An 18,360-nucleotide genomic window follows, 5' to 3' on the forward strand; every position below is an offset into this window, starting at 1 on the left:
ACACCATTAATAATACCAATAATTTTAATTGGAAATTATTCAATGTATTTGCACTTAAAATAAAATAAAAGCATTTAGTAATGGCATTTTTCTACAATAAACGCTTTCACTATCCATTTTAAAATTTGAGTAGTAAAATATTGAGGGCGTTTTGCACTAGAAGACACCTTTAATAATCCTAAACAATTTTTAAAAAGAAATTATTAAAGGTATTTTTTGTAGAAAACCGTCTTCATTGATATTGTAAGATAAAAATGAAAGAGTTATTGAAGGCATATTATGTAAAAAAAAACACCTTCAATAAATACATAAAAAATTTAGATAAAATTAGTGACAGCATTTTTTGTGGCGTAAACGCCTTTAATAATCCCAAACAATTCTACTACGACTCTGTTGAAGGTGCCTATAATATATTTAAAAAATATTTAGGAAGAAATTATTGTACGCATTTTTCTTAGTAAACACCTTCCATAATCCAGTCCAATAAAATATTTCCAAACTTAGCGCATCCAATCACCAACTTCAAGTTTATTTTTATTATTACACTATTTCTCTTTCCAGACTAAGTACAATTTACTTTCCTTTTCCTTCAGCTTTTAGTATTCAAGCATTGTTTTTTAGAACCCTATTTTGACTATTCATTACTTATTTACTTTAGTTTTTACTTCATTCAACTATTCCTTCAACTTTTACAATTCATAATTTTCTTTCTGGTATAAATAATTTTCTCCAAAACCTACATTAATTCACCTTATTTCGATCCAACTACAAATACTCTTGGGTACTATCAACATTAGCAGTAGAGTTTTAACATTCATAATATCTGATAGCTGATAAATTACTTCACAATAAGGAATTCTTGTTTTGTGTAAGTACTGGTCTTGTTATTATATTTTATTTAAAACATAGTAAACTTAAGTATTGTACATGTTCATTTTCATATAAATTATTTATATACATTTGGTCTAATAATGTAGCAAGTACTAAATAGATAAGAGTTGGATGCAAAAGTTAAGATTAAGTCAAGAGTACAGAGATAGAGTAAAAAATATTTTTAATTTTGCATTTAAGAATACAAGTGAAGATAATATGATATTATGCCCATATGTAAAGTGTGCTAATATCGAGTGACAAAAGCGTCAAGTTATTTTTGAACATTTAATTTATATTGAATTTCTTTCGGGATATGTTAATTGGTATTGTCATGGAGAGTCAGTATCGTCAAGATCTTTCACTAGAGTTTCTTCAACTTCAAAGGCTCTTCAACACTAATATGATCCTTTTATAGCAGATGACATTGAAGGCATATTGCAAGATGCTTTTAACATTCATAACTAATATTTTCATAATCTTTCTTTCCAAAATGAAGGATTTAATCAGTCCAATATTGAAATACATGAATTTGGTGAACTTGAGATAAGTGTACGTGACCAACAACCTAGAGGAGAAGCATATAAGTTTTATAAGTTGCTTGAGGATATGAATGAAAAACTTTTTGAGGGATTGAAGCATTCAAGGTTATCTTTTTGTGTTTATCTTTTTCACTTGAAATGCTTATGTGAATGGATGAAAAAATCTTTGACTTTATTATTAGAGTTTATGAAAGAAATATTTCATTTTGTAAAAATCTCTGAATCTTATAAGGAATCAAAGAAAATGATCAAGGATTTAGGTCTCGGATCTGAAAAAATTCATAGTTGTCCCAATAATTGCACGTTGTATTGAGGGGATAGAAAAAATTAAGAATTTTATCATTTGTGTGGTATTTCTCGTTGGGCGGACAAAAACTTCAATGAAAGGTTGAATGAGGATGGTGATGAGGTATGTGTAAAAAAAAAGCCTATTAAGATTTTACATTATTTTTTATTAATACTAAGACTTTAATGACTTTTCATGTCTTTCAAAACTATAGATTCAACGAGGTGGCATCATGAGAAGTGAACGAATGACAGATCATTGAAGCATCCTGTAAATTTTATGGTATAAAAGTCATTTCATTCTAAGTTTTCAGACTTTGCATCTGATCCTTGAAATGTTATACTTGGACTAGCATCATTGGATTTAACCCATTCAAAATGATGAGTATTTCTTATAGTACTTGACCAGTTGTATTGATTTCTTATAATTTGTCACCGTGGATTGCTATAAAGCAACAATCATTTATATTGTCTATGATAATTTTCAAGGAAAAATGTTCGAATAATGATATAGACATCTACTTATAACCTCTTATTAAAGAGTTAAAATAATTATGAAAAAGAGTTGAGACTTATGATGCATCAAAAGAAGAGAACTTCAATATGCATGTTGATTTACTATGAACTATCAATGATTTTTTTGCTTATGCGAATTTATCTAGTTGGAGTATAAAAGGTCATTATGCTTGTCCATGTTGTGCTATACAGACATGTTCAACATGATTATCTAAAGGTAAAAAGTTTTATTATGTGAGACATCATCGATGGTTAGATGATAATCATAGATTTATATTTCAAAAACATCTTTTTGATGGAATTAAAGAGTTGAAGAGATCACCTTTACCCATTAGTGGATCTAATATCTTGTCAAAGTTAAAATATATCAATTTTACTTATGAAAAAATGATTTCATCAAAGAAAAGAGTGAGAGACATCTTTGAATGTGTCTGGTCTTGTATTACGCAAATTGGTGATACTCATACTCAAGTTGGTGATCTTGATGTTCAAAGTGATGAAGAAGATGATGAAACAAATAACCCCAATAAGTATGAGTTATGAAAAAAAGTATTCTTTTAGTTGTCTTATTGAAAATATAATTTATTATGCCATAACTTTGATTTGATGCACATAGAGAAGAATGTTTGCAAAAATTTTATTGAGATAATTCTCAATATGAATAGAAGATCCAATGATGACTTAAAGAATCAGCTTGACCTAGTTGATATGGAGATTCGCTCAAACCTTCATCTTAAGTTGCTTCCTAACGGTAAATATTAATTGTTTGCTACTTACTTTAAGATTTCTAAAGCTGAAAAAGATATGTTTTACAAGGTTTTAAAAAATGTCAAAGTTTTGGATGGCTATGCGTCAAATATATCGAGATGTGTGAATCTAAAGGAGTGAAAACTTTATTCATTAAAGTCACATGATTATCACATTTTGATGCAAGATTTACTTTCGATTCTTTTACGTTCATCAATGTTAAACCAAGTCATTTTTGTGGTAATTTAATTGAGTAACATATTTAAATCACTATATCAGAAATGTATAAATGTGGAAGAGCTAAAAAAACTTCAAGATCGAGCTGCGATTACTTTATGTCATTTAGAAAAGATCTTTCCTCCAAATTTTTTCACTATTATGATGCATTTGGTTATTCACCTTCCACATAAAGCAAAAGTTGGTGGGCCAGTTTATTATCGATGGATGTATCATATTGAAAGATATTATTTGTTAATAGATTGATTACATTTTTATTGATGATCAAGCCACTCTACTTAAAATAACATATGACTAATGTTTTATGCTATAGATTTTTAAGAAGGTTAAAGTCTTATTGTCGTAACAAACACTATTCGAAATGTTCTATTACTGAAAGATATTTAGCAAAACAGTGTATGACATTTTGTTCTCATTATTTGAAAGATATTAAAACGAGATTTAATAGATCATTGAGAAATGTTGGTATGCAGCAAATAGACTCTGCCTACAATTATCTTTTTCAAAGTTTTGGACAACTAATAGGCAAAGCTGAATTAGTGGAGTTAGATGATAAATCTTTGGCACAAGCACATCGATATGTTCTTTTTTATCATGACTCAATTGAATCATTTCGCATGTAAGTTTTTTAACAAGAAAATTATTCATTACATTAAGCATAATTTATTGTCTTTTATTTTTTATTTTTTGTTAATACTTTATCATGATATTTTACAATGAGTATAAAAATAATTTGAGAGATCATGCACATTATTGATGATCAAACCCTCGAGAGCTTGATAAGTTGTTTGCTGAAAATTTTCATGAATGGTTAGGAGCAACTGTAAGTAATGTCATACTTCCCATTACGAGAAATCTACATAGAATGCTTACGATATAAATAACATTAATAACATATATATTTATTTCATTTTTATGGGTTTAGAGTGAAAAGTTTGTTAGTAAAGAAATGAAGTATCATTCACATGGTCTGAATCAAATTATGAAACAATACAAAGGTTTCATCATCAATAGATTTAGATTTTACACTAAATCTCATGAGAGATTTAGAAGTACACAAAATTCAAAAGTTATTGTGACTTTATCAACTATTAGCTATGCTAGTGCTAGGGATACAAACCCTTTAGAGTAAAATGTTGACTATTATGGCATGATTAATGACATCATTGAGTTGGATTATTATGACAAGTGAAAAGTTATCTTATTTCAGTGTGATTAGACTGATGTGAATAGTGCGAGGGATATTAAGAAAAATAAGTATGAATTTACACTTATGAATTTTTCTCGATTAATTCACATTGGACAACAACTCATCGATGAACTTTATGTTTTTTCATCTTAAGTCAAACAAGTATTTTACTTTAAAGATCCCAAAAAGTTAGGTTAGTTTGTTGTTCTTTGAAACATACCTAGAGACTTATTTGATATGAAGTTAAATGCCAAAGATGATGTTGAACATAGAACTGAATGTTATTCTTTTGTTGAACAAACTTGGATGAAAAATATCTGCAGTACGTACGATCAATGGGTCTACGAAGATGTTACTGAAGACATTTATGAACCATGAAATGGTGCATCTATAATTTATAATTTGAGTGTTTAAGACATAATATAGTAAATGATTGTATGTAATTAATGTTACATTCGTTATTATATAATTATTGTATTCTAAATCATACATTATCTTTTGATTTAATTAAATCGATATGTTCTTTATATATTGTAGGTTTTGATTTCTGAACTTCTCAATGTCTTATATATGTTTTAAACTAATATTTTTTCTATATTCACTTTTATGATGTAGGGTAGCTACGATGCAGAAGAGTATGTTGAAAAGAAAACATATTAGAGATATTAGTTTAGAACTGTTTATGACACCTGTAGATATTGACTATGGACTGAATCCTTTAGAGAAAAATAAACGTACTATCAGATTTAACTCTATCACTTTTAACCATTCAACTGATATTGGATCTAAAAATACGGGAGATCCAAATTTAGATAGTACCCCATCAATTGATTATGCTTTAAATTTGAATGCATGTATGATATACTTCAATTTTTGAATTCAAGTATAATGATAAAAGTATTACAATTTTATAAATTTATTTTTTATTTGTTGCAGTTAATAACAATGGTCAACGGAGGACCAAAGGCTGAACAACTTTAGAACATTTATACTATCTCCTAATGAGTGTATTGTAGTGTCTGCAAACTTTGATAGGCAACCAATTGGTGAAGAGGCTCAACTATTGGTTGGATTTCTAGGCATGCTAGCCCGTAATGGAATGAAATTGCTATTCATTATGAAACATAGTATAAAGTTCCAGAAGAAGTTAAGATCGATACTTTAAACTTTATTGGGGTATTAGTATAATTAATTAGATATAAAAAAATTTTTATTTTACATTTTGTTTGCTTATTCAAACTTTTCTTATTGTATTATTACAGTCAAGATTTGTACTGGAAAAATAAACTTTATTTGTGCTTAAGTCATTGGAAAAGAAATATAAATGTTATAAGCATAGTTTGAAGAATAAATATTTCGATCGAAATACTACTATAGAGGCAATGATGGAAAATCTACCCCATAATGTGATTAGGTGGCAATATGAATAATTAGTTAGATTTTGGTTCTAAAAAAAATGAGAGGTACTAGTTTATAAGTTTGTATAGTATAATGAAATGATGAAAGAGTTTTATGGTTTAAGTTGATAATATTTGTATTTCTATCATATATGTAATTATTTTTTATGACAAGAAAGGAAATATATTGGAATTGGTAACAGAAAGCAATAGAAATATAGCCACACAAGTGGATCAAAAAGTTTTGTAAAAAAGCAAAGAAAAAAATAGTAAGTTTATGATAATAAACTTATTCCAATGAATGAACTTTTTCTGCCATTAAAAGGTAAATATGCAAATTAACAACTATTGTTTTGTTTTAATAGTTTTGATAGTTTTAATACATGATATTAAACTTATCGAAAGTTTTAAACTTAGTTGACATGGATGATATGTATGAAAAAGTTATTGTTTATGTATATTTAGGTAAAAATACAAATTTGTTCTTATTGTTGTATATTAACAGTTTGGATAGCTTCAATACTTGATATTAAACTTGTCCAATTGATTGAATTTGATTTCTACAATTGATATGGGAGAAAAAGTTATCATTTATGTCTATTTGGGACTATTTTTGCATATAAAAGGCAAATATACAAATTAAACTTTTGGATGGCTTTCAACATATTGAATGGCTTCAATCCTTGATATTAAATCGAGAGAAAATAATTGAATTTGATTTTCATGATCGATATGTGTGAAAGCCCAAAATGCTTTTATTGTTTGCGTATGTTTAAGACTATTAGTTGTTACGGGACCAAAATATAAATACATGAGATTAAAATTATTTGAAATGTTAATACTTGATTGACAGGCTTGATATGTATGAATAAGTTATGATTGATATATATCATATAAAATAACATATATTTTTGTATAAGAGAATGGATGGGCGATACAATTGGACGTGTGAAACTTTTTCGTATAACACACAAAAAAATGGATCTTACATTGAATATCGAAACACAACAAATTATGGTAATTTGTATCATTTATTTTAATAGAAAGTAAATATTTATTCTTTTTAACATATTATTAATTAATAATTAAAATTGATAGTTGTATATGATAAATTCATAGGAAAAAACGAAAGAAAAATGGCTACTGAGTTTAAAGTAGCATCTTGATGGTTCTCTCAACATGCAAGAAATGAAAAATTGGATATTCATAGAAGTTGCTGGAAAAAAAAGGCATGGATGGGTCCGAGGCCTTGGATTGGATCCAACACCATCTGCCTACTATGGACATAGCTCTCAGCAATTTACATTATCAACAAGTTAGTTTTCGTGAGACATTTTAATATTGAGAGGGGAGCTGCAAACTATGCAATAACATTTTCAACAAATGAAAGCAGAAAGAGAACATGAGCGTGCCAAAATTGAGAAAGAACGTGCTAGAATGGAACAAGAGTGTGCAAAATTTCAGCAGTTGCATGATCGATTCGATCATCTTATGAATTTTATGCAACAACAATTTTCAGAAAATGATCTTGGTGCTCCACCAACTCAAGTATTATATTTAGTAAATATTTAAATATAAAAAAAGCTTACAATGAAATGTTAAAAATTGTATGGTATTATTCATTAGGTTCTTGAGCATACTAGTGACTAAAGTGAAAATTTTTTTTTATTAATTGGCAACCAGCAAAATGTATGCAGTCATCCATTTCATATATTTTAATTTTAATTTTGTTAATTTATTAAAAATATTTGAATGTTATTATACTAATTATTATACTTTGTATTAATTAGATGCATATTTAAACGTGAATTACGTTTATATTAATTTCAATTTTTGAATTTAAGCTCTTTAATGAAAATAAAATTTATTAACAGAAATTAAAAAAATACATTTTTATATAATGGCGGTGTTTGCATTCAACAATATCATTAAATCAATAATTTAGTGGTGTTTGTATCATAAAACGTCACTAAAAGTAGCAGCACTCTTACCAACAAATGTCGTTAGTTAAGTGGCGTTTTATACAAAGCCACCAAAGCAATGTTATTTTTTTCATAAAAACGTCACTAATTTAGCGACATTTCAAAGATAAAAACGCTGTTAAAATGATAGAGTTTTAAATATAAACGCCGTTAATATTGAGATATTTTTTTTGAAAAAATCACTATTTTTCACGTGTGTATAGTCGGTACTCTGAGTGGCATTTTTCTCAAACGTCACAAATCTTTTAGTGGTGTTTATAAATGCCGCTAAATGTTAAAAAAAATGTCACTAAAAACCTAAACCCCTATAATGTTATCTTACATTTTTAATCTCACTATTACTTAATCTTGCTAATATTGTTATCAATCTTACCATTATTACGATTTTTAACATTGTCAAAATTAATCTCACTGTTGCATTATAATGAAACTTATAATAGACCTATAAGTGAGTATGAAAATATAAATGTAAAAGAAAAGGGTATTTTCTAGAAATAAATCTTAATTGCCGTGAATGAAGCTACACATGAAAAGCCTAGTATGAAACTTTTGTTGCTAAGATCGACCATCACCAACCAAGCTTTTGGTAACAAATGAAAGTGTTTCCCACCAGATCCATACCTTGAGTCAGAAGAATCCAAGAGAGTAAAAATTTGAAAGTGTTTTTTTTTTCCACTTTGGATGCTTTAAAGATGGAAAAACACTTTATGGAAAATGTCAACCTTATGAAATCTAAAAGTCAAATTTTTTTTTTTAAACGTATGGATAGTACTAGTTGTATAAATAATGGGTTATGATGAGTATTGAAGGAGTCAATGGTTAGCTACACAAACTCACTTGGTGTCTGCTTGCCTCCCCCTCACCCATATGATCATGAAGCTCTTTTCTTTGTGGGGCACCTCCACTTCCACATTGCGTGACATAGCAAAATATACAAGCATATATATGGGAGTGGGAGTCTCTTTCCAGCCCCCTCTGAGGGACCCAGCACCCTGCATCTAGACCAGAAGAGAAGGGTCCTCCTGCTGCTGCTGTGCTGCACCAAGGGAGAGTCTGGGTGGAAGGAAAGGAGAGGGGGGTGACCCCATTTCATGTCATGCACCAAAAGAGAGAATGTTTAGCTATCAATCAGCCTTCCTCCATAAAATTGACCCCACCCACCATGCACATTTCTCACCCTAGAATTGTGTGCCTTTGCTTTGCTTCCATTTCACATTTCTCACTCCTTGTTTATGTGGTATTATATTATACGTGTGAGGTGGTGTTGGGGGCCCACATGATATGCATGATAAAAGGTGTAAAGGTGCCCCCTGATGATGCAGGCCCTGCCTGGATTGTGCCATGGAATGGATAATTGACAGATGGGCTGCTTCATCATGTGAGAGGAGAGGCGAGGGCATATATATATATATATATATATATATTATGTATATATCCTTCCTGCTTGTTTGCTACCGATTTGATATAGTACTTACCATGATTAGGAGTGGTATTAAAGTATTTATATGTCAAAACCTTCGGAAAGGACAGGAAAAAGGAGGGTAGGATTTCATGGGGGTTTTGACATGTAAATACTTTAATATCACTCCTAATCATGGTAAGTACTATATCAAATCAGTAGCAAACAAGCAGGAAGGATATATACATAATATATATATATATAGCTTGCCAACATGGGAATCATGCACATAGCACATATATATTTCTTTTCTTCTTTTTTCTTGTCACATAGCATTTTTATCTATTAATGAACATTCAAATTAATCAGCTGCAGGAAGTAAAGCAAAAGCCAAATATAGCAAATGCTCTTGTATTTTCAGCAATTCTGCTACACTTTTGAGGTAGTAAAGAATTTTTCCATACTTATAAATATTAGGGTTTTAATTAAGGGAAGATAAACAATACTCATCGATCATTTTTTTTTTAATCCAAGAGAGGCCACAATTTGACAATAAAAAAAGTTTATAGATATTAAAATTTAAAATTTAAAATTATTAAATATCTTTTTTTAAACGTAATTATATAAATTAAATAAATTATACTTAATTTCTTATCAGATCGAACTTTAAATTCGCTTATATCAAATATATATATATATATATATATTCTGCAATCAAAGACACCAAATAAGAATTGGACATGCTTTGGGTTTCAGTGGAAAGCTCCTCCATTATTCTCTTCCTAATTCTTTCTCTCTTGTCTTGTCTGCGAATGCAAATTGTTGGGAGTTGATAAAATTTGGTGATGACTGATGAGGTCTGAAACAATATTAATGGAATGATTAAGGAGGAGAAAATGAAGATAAGAAACAACGTGTTGAAGTTCAAAATGTCCTTTAGTTTTGGCTTTTACTACCCAAAAAAAAAAAAAAAAAGACAAATTCAGAAAACCTTTTTGATTTTATGGCAAAACTGAAATGATTCTGCTGCTGGAAAAAATTAAAAAAACGTTTTTTTAAACAAAGCAAGGTTGAATTTTAGCATATTCCATATACCCTTTGGTGAGGAGATCTTATATATAATTGGGACTTGTCATATTGTTTGAATAATCAAAATCAAAATCATTGTCAATTTCAACAGGAAAGACCACTTTCTTGACCTCAATTTTTTTTTTCAAAATAATAGATATTTCAAAATAATTGGGACAGAGAAAAAGTAGGGATTACCAGAAAAAATGAAAAAAAATATAAAATAAAAAATAGATATAAATGTTGGATAAATTTTATATGAAAATTTTTAATTGAAGTTTGTGAAGTTTTTTTTTTAAATAATGTAATAAAAAATTTAATAAAAATAAAAATTAATAGATTAATAGAGTTCAATGTGAAGTTAAATAATATGTAAAAAAATTATTAAAAATATTATTTACAATTCAAATTTGTTATTTTAATTTTTTTTAATTATTTTTAATAAGAAACGTCACGAACTTCACTTAAAAATTTTTATTTAAATATTTCCAATAAATGTTATCTTAAAAAAAAGATATATTATCCATTTTGATTAATACTTACAAAATTTTTATTTAGTTATATGTCTTTCTTATTAATTATAATTGATTTTCTATATAATAAATTAAGATTGAAAAATTAAAAATAAAAAACACTAATTTGGCTAGATTACAACTTTAGTTGAAAGTAATTGAAGTAAATCCAATTTATCATCAAATTTATTAGAAAAAATAATAAATTCCATTTGCACATTTTTTAAAGCCCCAATATTTTCCAAATAATACGTTTGTATTGTTCAATTTCTTTTACTTTTAAATAAAGCAATATCATTAGGGATGGGTCGCTTCCTGTACGAATCATTTCGGATTTTTGTCACTTCGGGGTTAAATTTGATCATTTTGAGTTCAATTTGCTTATTTTCTAAAATCAAATCGATTGAATTGGGATGAATTATTCAAAAATCTCTAATTTTGATTTTTAATATCATAATTTTTTTTTTCAAGAATCAGATTTTATGAAAAAAAAAAAACCAAATTAAAAGCCATTTGTTAATCAAATCAGATTCGAATTAATATTTTAAGATTAAATCCAATTGAGATGAAGTTTTAGACAGATTTTTTTTTTTTTAATTCTGATAGTTTTTGAGAGCTCTACTTGAAACCAACATTAGAGGGAAAACGACAACTTGATCCCGAATAAAATGAAGCACAAGTTTAAGGATCACTTGATTAATCTTCAGCACAACGTAATGATTAAAAGAAACGTGCACTGTCTAAAGTAAATAGACCAAATCCATGGGAAAAGAGAAATAACATTCTAAAGTTGGATTTGGGCAATAATAAAAGTAGCTAACGTTATCAGCAATGGTTTGTCCCACTCAAGACTCAATTTTTAAGTTCAATTCAAATGCACGTTGCCTTTCCTTTCCCATTAACATAACATTTTCTTGTTTTTATTTCCTTGTAAAATATGCATAAATTAAGAGTGAGAAAAAAATTGAAAAATATGAAATCTGATTCAAAATTGTAATATTTTGTTTAATTTAAATCGATTTTTTTATTCAGTTCGGATTAAATTCAAATATTAAATATATATATATATATATTAGATTCGAATCAGATTTCAGATTAGGAGGTGAAAAATAAAAAAAAATGAATCGAACCAAATTATATATATTTTTTAATTTTTAGATATTTTTAAATTTTTATAAAATAAAAATAATAATTTTATATAAAAATTTATTTAAATATATTAAAATTTTATATTAAAATAAATATATAAAATTAAAAATTAAAAATCGATAAATCAAATCATACTAAACTAATCAAATTCGATTTAATTCAATTCGGATCGAATAAAAATTTTTATAATATTATGTAATATCTAAAAAAAATAAATTAAATCAAATCTAATTGAAACCATTATCACCTCTAGCATAGACTTCTTTATTTAATTAATCTAATTCATCACCTAATCAAATTCAAGGCCTTCAACTTTATCTCTTCGCACCAATCAATCCATTTTGGTTGATGAGCATGCATGTACATTTAGCCCAACTCGACCTCAACTATTATTTTATTATTATATTTTATATTTAAATTTAGTATTAATTAATATAAAAAATATATTTTAAAATATTTTAATATAGACAGGGCGTAAATAATCTTTAATGGATAGGCTGAGCACGATCTTGGGCAAACTTTTAAAACAGGACTGATCTTTTTTTTTTTTTTGAAAAAAAAAGGGAAAGCATAAAAAATTTACATAAAAAAATAAAAATTTTCTCCACGACTTTCTAAGTTTATTTCAAACTCATCAATTCATTAATGATTCTTCAAAATTCGGATTAAATATAAATAAAATTTGTCACAAGATGAATTAATGAAGATTCACAAGAAAAATTTTGTTCAAAATTTAATATTATTTTAATGAATTAATGAATATGAAACAAATTTAAAAAAACGCAAATAAAAATTTAAAACTTTTAAGTAACCAATGAAAATAAAATTTTACGTAAGAATCACGAACTAATGTAATCATAAAATTTTGTGGCCACAAAAAAAAAAAAAGAAAGTAAACATAAAATTGACTCTCGAATTAAATTACAAATAAAAAGCAAGCAAATACTTGGCGATTGAGAATATATTGGTCCGTCTAAGATAAACTTATTCAAGGATTGGATTATCCATTTAAGTTTAAAGATTTGCTTAAGTTTTGAGAGAAGTTAAATAAAAATTTAAAATTCATTTAATGAGTTTGAATATAATTTTTAAATTAATTTAAATTTTGAATCGAATTTTGAATAAAAAATTTAAAACTCAAACTTAGTTCAATCTAAATTCATATATATATATAAAATTTTTATTTTATATATATGAATTTTATATAAATTAATTCATATATATATATGCAAATTAAAACTAAAAATTATATATATTTTATTAAATTTAAATTTTATTTTTAATTTTTATATAGATAATTTTTATTTTTAATTTTGATACATATATGAATTAAATAAAATCTTATTAAATTAAATTTAATTATATTTTTTAAAAATTTTTATTATATGAATTAAATTTAATGAATAAATTTAAATTTAAACTTTTTTAATTTGGATTGAATTTAAAAATTTTTAAAATTAATTTTTTTTTACTAAATTAAATTTAAATAAATATATAAATTATTAATATCAAATTAAATCCAAATTCTATTACAACCATGATCACCTCTAATAAAGCGAAATAAATTTTGTACTTACCGATTATAGGAGAATTATCTATCGTTTGACAGGAACATGTCAAACAGCATCACCTGCTATGAGTTATGGACTATTGTTAGATGATACCAAGCTGCCTGGTCTGAATCAGCTGTCGCATCAACGACTTTGGAGCAGTTTAGAATCAGTCATCAAATAAATAAATGTCAAACAGCAACGTCCTTTATTACACTGTTGGCCCATTTGTATGCCTGCCTGCTACTGACCAGTGACCAGCCTACCAACCAACTACCAACTCATTTCAACCTACCCTCAGCGGGCCAATTTGGACCAGCGTTGGCTCTAGGGGCTTGGTCGGGCCTAAGCCATGCCAACCATGCACCAAAATATAACACGCAAAACAATTTACAAAACCATTTCAAATTATTATCATCCAAGTTGATAAGAATAGACAATGAAAAGGGCTAATACTAGACTTCAACAAGATCTAACTCTGGCTAAAAACTATTGAAACACAAATCAACCTGACCAATCAACATGACTCCAGCGTTCTGTCCTATCATACCATTTAAGTGCAAAGCAACGTCTGCAAACTTAACTACAAGTCCCTCAGGAAAAAATGTGCAGCACAACTATGCCTATTACTTGAAAATCTATACACGCTACTGAGTTGTAAGTACAGAGCTAGAATGAAGCAATACTGACCAAGATTGTGGCTGGTGTCGAACCTATGCTATCTGGCTGCTCGGAATGAGGCCACTGTATGTACAAGTAATTGCTTCCAAAATTTCAAGATGTGCCTTCTGCAGAAGCTACCTCATTTTTATCAGGGTTCAGATTGATGTTGGACTATGATGTATCACCTGATGCTGTGTCATTCTGTTTGTTTCCATTTTTCTTTGAATTGAGAAACCGAACCCCGATCCTCTGGCTCGTCTCAATGCATGCAAATGACAGGATTCATGCAAGTATGGCCGCAAAATTATTGCATTGGTGACTAATGAGTCAATGCAGCAACACTAAAATGGAAACATTTGAATTGGAAAAGAACCATAAAACCAAAGAGTTAACATACTTTCCTAGACTTGACAACTTTATTCTCTGATTCAGCTTTCGCAAGAGATTGTCGACCTCGCAAGATGCCAGATATTGTTTCGCATTAACAAGCACAGGCTCCTCAACTGCATCTGATGGAATAGAAACTCCAGCTTGCTGAATATTCAACAACTGAAGATGGACCTAAAAGGAAAGCAAAAATAAGCCAACTTCAGTCTTAAAACCATAATTGCAATTGTATGATAGAAGTGAGGCCCAACACACAGCACAAAAAGGAGTTCTACACCATATGTTGACCACCATAGGGCTGTGGAGGATATGGTTGAGCATCATAAGGTGCAGAGATGCTTCTATGATAGGGATCTGGATTGGGCTAAGCAGCTCGTGCCTTCAGTTTCATATGCCAAGGAAGCAAATATATGTGTCAGAGATCCTTAATAAATTTTTATACCTCTTTATGTCAAACCCAGTTATACAACTTTCAGCAAGAAATATCGTTTAGGATGACACTTAAACCTATTAAAACAAACACAAGCTAACAACAGCATCAAACTAAAATGCTTTTATAGAAACAGGAACAAGAGCAAAATAAAAGATGATCATGAGAAGCAAAAAACAGTACCACAAGCTTCAAAAAGCATAAAGCACAGCAAGTTCTATCAAGTGATTTCGTTTGGAATCAACTCCTTTTTGAAAGTGAATAAGCAAACGCACTGACATCTTACTTGTTTTTTTCACCAGAGATGTTTTCTATCAAAAGTCTAAGATTGTATTAGCTGGGTGAGAAATAAACAAAACATTTCGCCAAAAAAAAAATCTAACATTAAAATGTATTATTAATCTTATATAAATATATAAAATCAGTATATTATATTATATATATTTATACATGAATAATATCTATTATTTAGTTGGATATCATATTTAATTAAATATCAATGTATCAAATAATTTATTAAGAAATCAACTCTTTGCCGTAATTTTAGTGGTTATTAAATTTTTATAATATTATTCATTAGATTTTAATAGAAGTTCTTTAAATCATAAAAAAAATGTTTAATGACCATAATTATAATATTATTAATTATGTGAATTATTAAGAAAATTTTTAATTATAATGTATCATTGATTTAGCATTGACTTATAATTTAGGATATTTTATTAGAAATAAAAGGTAAGTCAATTGAAATTTTAAAAGAAAATAAATATAATAAATACATTGAAATATTTTAAAATTTTTATGAAATCAAATCAATTCATATCAATTTAAAGAAAAATAAATATGAATAAATATAATTAATAAAGGACAGGTGATAATTGATAAAGATTATCCACATATCAATATTATAGGCCATCCATATTGGATATTTTACTTTTTTGCTAAAAGTTTTGGCTTTTATATATTTATATAAAATGTAAGATTTAGGATATTTTATTAGAAATAAAAGGTAAGTCAATTAAAATTTTAAAAGAAAATAAATATAATTAATGCATTGAAATATTTTAAAATTTTTATGAAATCAAATCAATTCATATCAATTTGAAGAGAAATAAATATGAATAAATATTTTAATACAAGAAATGTGATGATTGATAAATGTTGTCCATATATCAATATTATAAGCCATCCACAATGAACATTTTCTTTTTTTGCCAAAAGTTTTAATTTTTATATTTTTATATAAGATTATCCATTTAAATTTGAAAAATAAAATAATATTAATCAATTGTCAAAATTACTAAAATATTATTATTTTAAATATTTGTTGATTGAAAAATAGAAGAATATTAATCAATTATTTTAAATAAATTCAAGTAACTATTCTAAATGTTTATATTTTGGTCGCAATGTTTTTGAAATTATTAATATTTGAATGTTATCCTCAACATAACTTTATAATGATTTAATGACCAATAATTTGTGAAATTTAATATAATAGTTATTTTCTTTTATTTTTAATCTATATTTCTTTTAATATTTTATTATATGAAATTAAAACTAAATCTTGATATTATGAAATATGAAATACTTAGTTATTTGAATGAGTTGCATAATAAAAATTTGAAGTAATATTATTTTAATAATTTTACAAGTGGATAATATTCTTTCATTTTTCAAATTTAAATTGTATAATTACAATAAAATAAAAAAATAGTCTAATTCTATGCAATAAAATATCAAATACTTATTTCTAATTTTTATAAAATTTAATGACTAATTTGTTAGTGACCAAATTGTGAATTTTAAAATTAAGTGATCATGGTAAAAATTCTTAAAAAGTTAAGTGAGTAAAATTTATTTATTTTTTAAAAATTTATAATGCCACTTTAATAATACCATGTGGCTTGTCATACGACATGGCAATGCCATGTGGCAGCTGACGCGGCATTATTACATTAGCATGTCGTTAATCACTAATGGTTATGAAAAAAAAAGCATTTAATCAAACTTAAATAATTAAATTGAAAAAAATAATACTTAAATATCATTTTAAAAAGATCTATAAAGTTGAGTGATTATTTGTGTATTTTACCATAGAATCTATAATATCTATAATTTATAATCTATAACATTTGTAACATACTATTAAAAGAATTCTGATGAATTCTTCACTTGACACATTTCCTTTTTGATAAAGAAAAAAATTATTTCACCATGGAAGTTATTAAAGGGTTTGTCTTATAGGAATTTAATTTTTAACATCTATAACAAGGGAAAACATCCTTTATCTAAAACCAGTGGAAGTGTCCACTACTTTATCTAAAGGTGAATAAAATACTTTTAAATAAATCTATTGTTGACATTTAATGATTTTAAATTTAATATAAAATAAATAAAATTTAATTAAAAATGTAAAAATTACTTGAAAAAAATATTAACCATAAATTTAATTAAAATTATATTTATCACCCTTAAATAAAAAAATAAAAATTTTTACTAATTTTAAAATAGTGGAAGCGATCTTTTACCTTACAACATACTATTAAAGGAATCTAAAGGATTTTTCACTTGACACATGTCCTTTTGGATAAAGAAAGAAATCTTTTGATTTTAGAGAGTATTAAAGGATTTTACTTATTAGGAATTGAATTAAAAAATGTTAATAAAAATAGACATGTAATTAATGCAATATAAAAATAAAGTTAGAGAAAATTTGAAAATTTTGGAATACTAGACGTTAAATATGTATATTTATCTTATAAATGAAACTTAATTACAACTTTCATTTGTTGACAAGTATCTTGACATATATATATATATATATATATATATATATATATATATATATATATATGGGTTTGTGAACAATTTAGTATTTTGACAAGATAAATAATTCTTTGTTTTAGTAATTTTTTGAGATTATTAGATTAAGTTATTAAAATCTCAGCTTTTTTTAAGATTATTAATGTGATTGAACTATTGCATTGGTAATAACTTATATAAAATTTCTTAATTAATATTAAATAATTATTAAATTTAACTGAGCAATTTTAATATTTTGATAAGAGTAGATATTATTGTTTGGTAAGTTTTAAATTGTTAAGGGGATTGAATTATTAAAAATTCTTAATATTAATAAAAGCTTTTAATTTTTCAAGATTGTTAGTCGGACTAAACTATTGCACCATATATAAATTTTTATTAAAGTTATTTAATATTCAATAATTATCAAATTTAAGTGAATAATTTTAGTATTTATACAATAGTAAATAATTTTTTTTGTAACTTTTCAAAATTATTAATGAGATTGTATCATTAAAAGCTTTTAGTATTTGATAGTTTTTTATTTTTCAGGATTGTTAGTGGATTGAACTATTGCATCATAATAAACTTTTATCAAACTTTCTATTAACAAAATAATTTAGTCCTGAACT

The 18,360-nt window shown here is 26.5% G+C and overlaps 2 pseudogenes; one reads left to right on the forward strand and one right to left on the reverse strand.

The window, feature by feature from the left end:
- The first annotated feature begins 3,105 nt into the window (after positions 1–3,105).
- LOC149510800 (uncharacterized) lies at positions 3,106–3,820 on the forward strand (annotated as a pseudogene).
- A 10,397-nt stretch (positions 3,821–14,217) lies between these two features.
- On the reverse strand, positions 14,218–14,884 carry LOC111280673 (nuclear transcription factor Y subunit A-7 pseudogene; annotated as a pseudogene).
- Positions 14,885–18,360: the final 3,476 nt, after the last annotated feature.

Source organism: Durio zibethinus, chromosome 28 (genome assembly GCF_047325235.1).
Source record: "Durio zibethinus cultivar Kanyao isolate XHJ-2024 chromosome 28, ASM4732523v1, whole genome shotgun sequence".
NCBI lineage: Eukaryota > Viridiplantae > Streptophyta > Magnoliopsida > Malvales > Malvaceae > Durio > Durio zibethinus.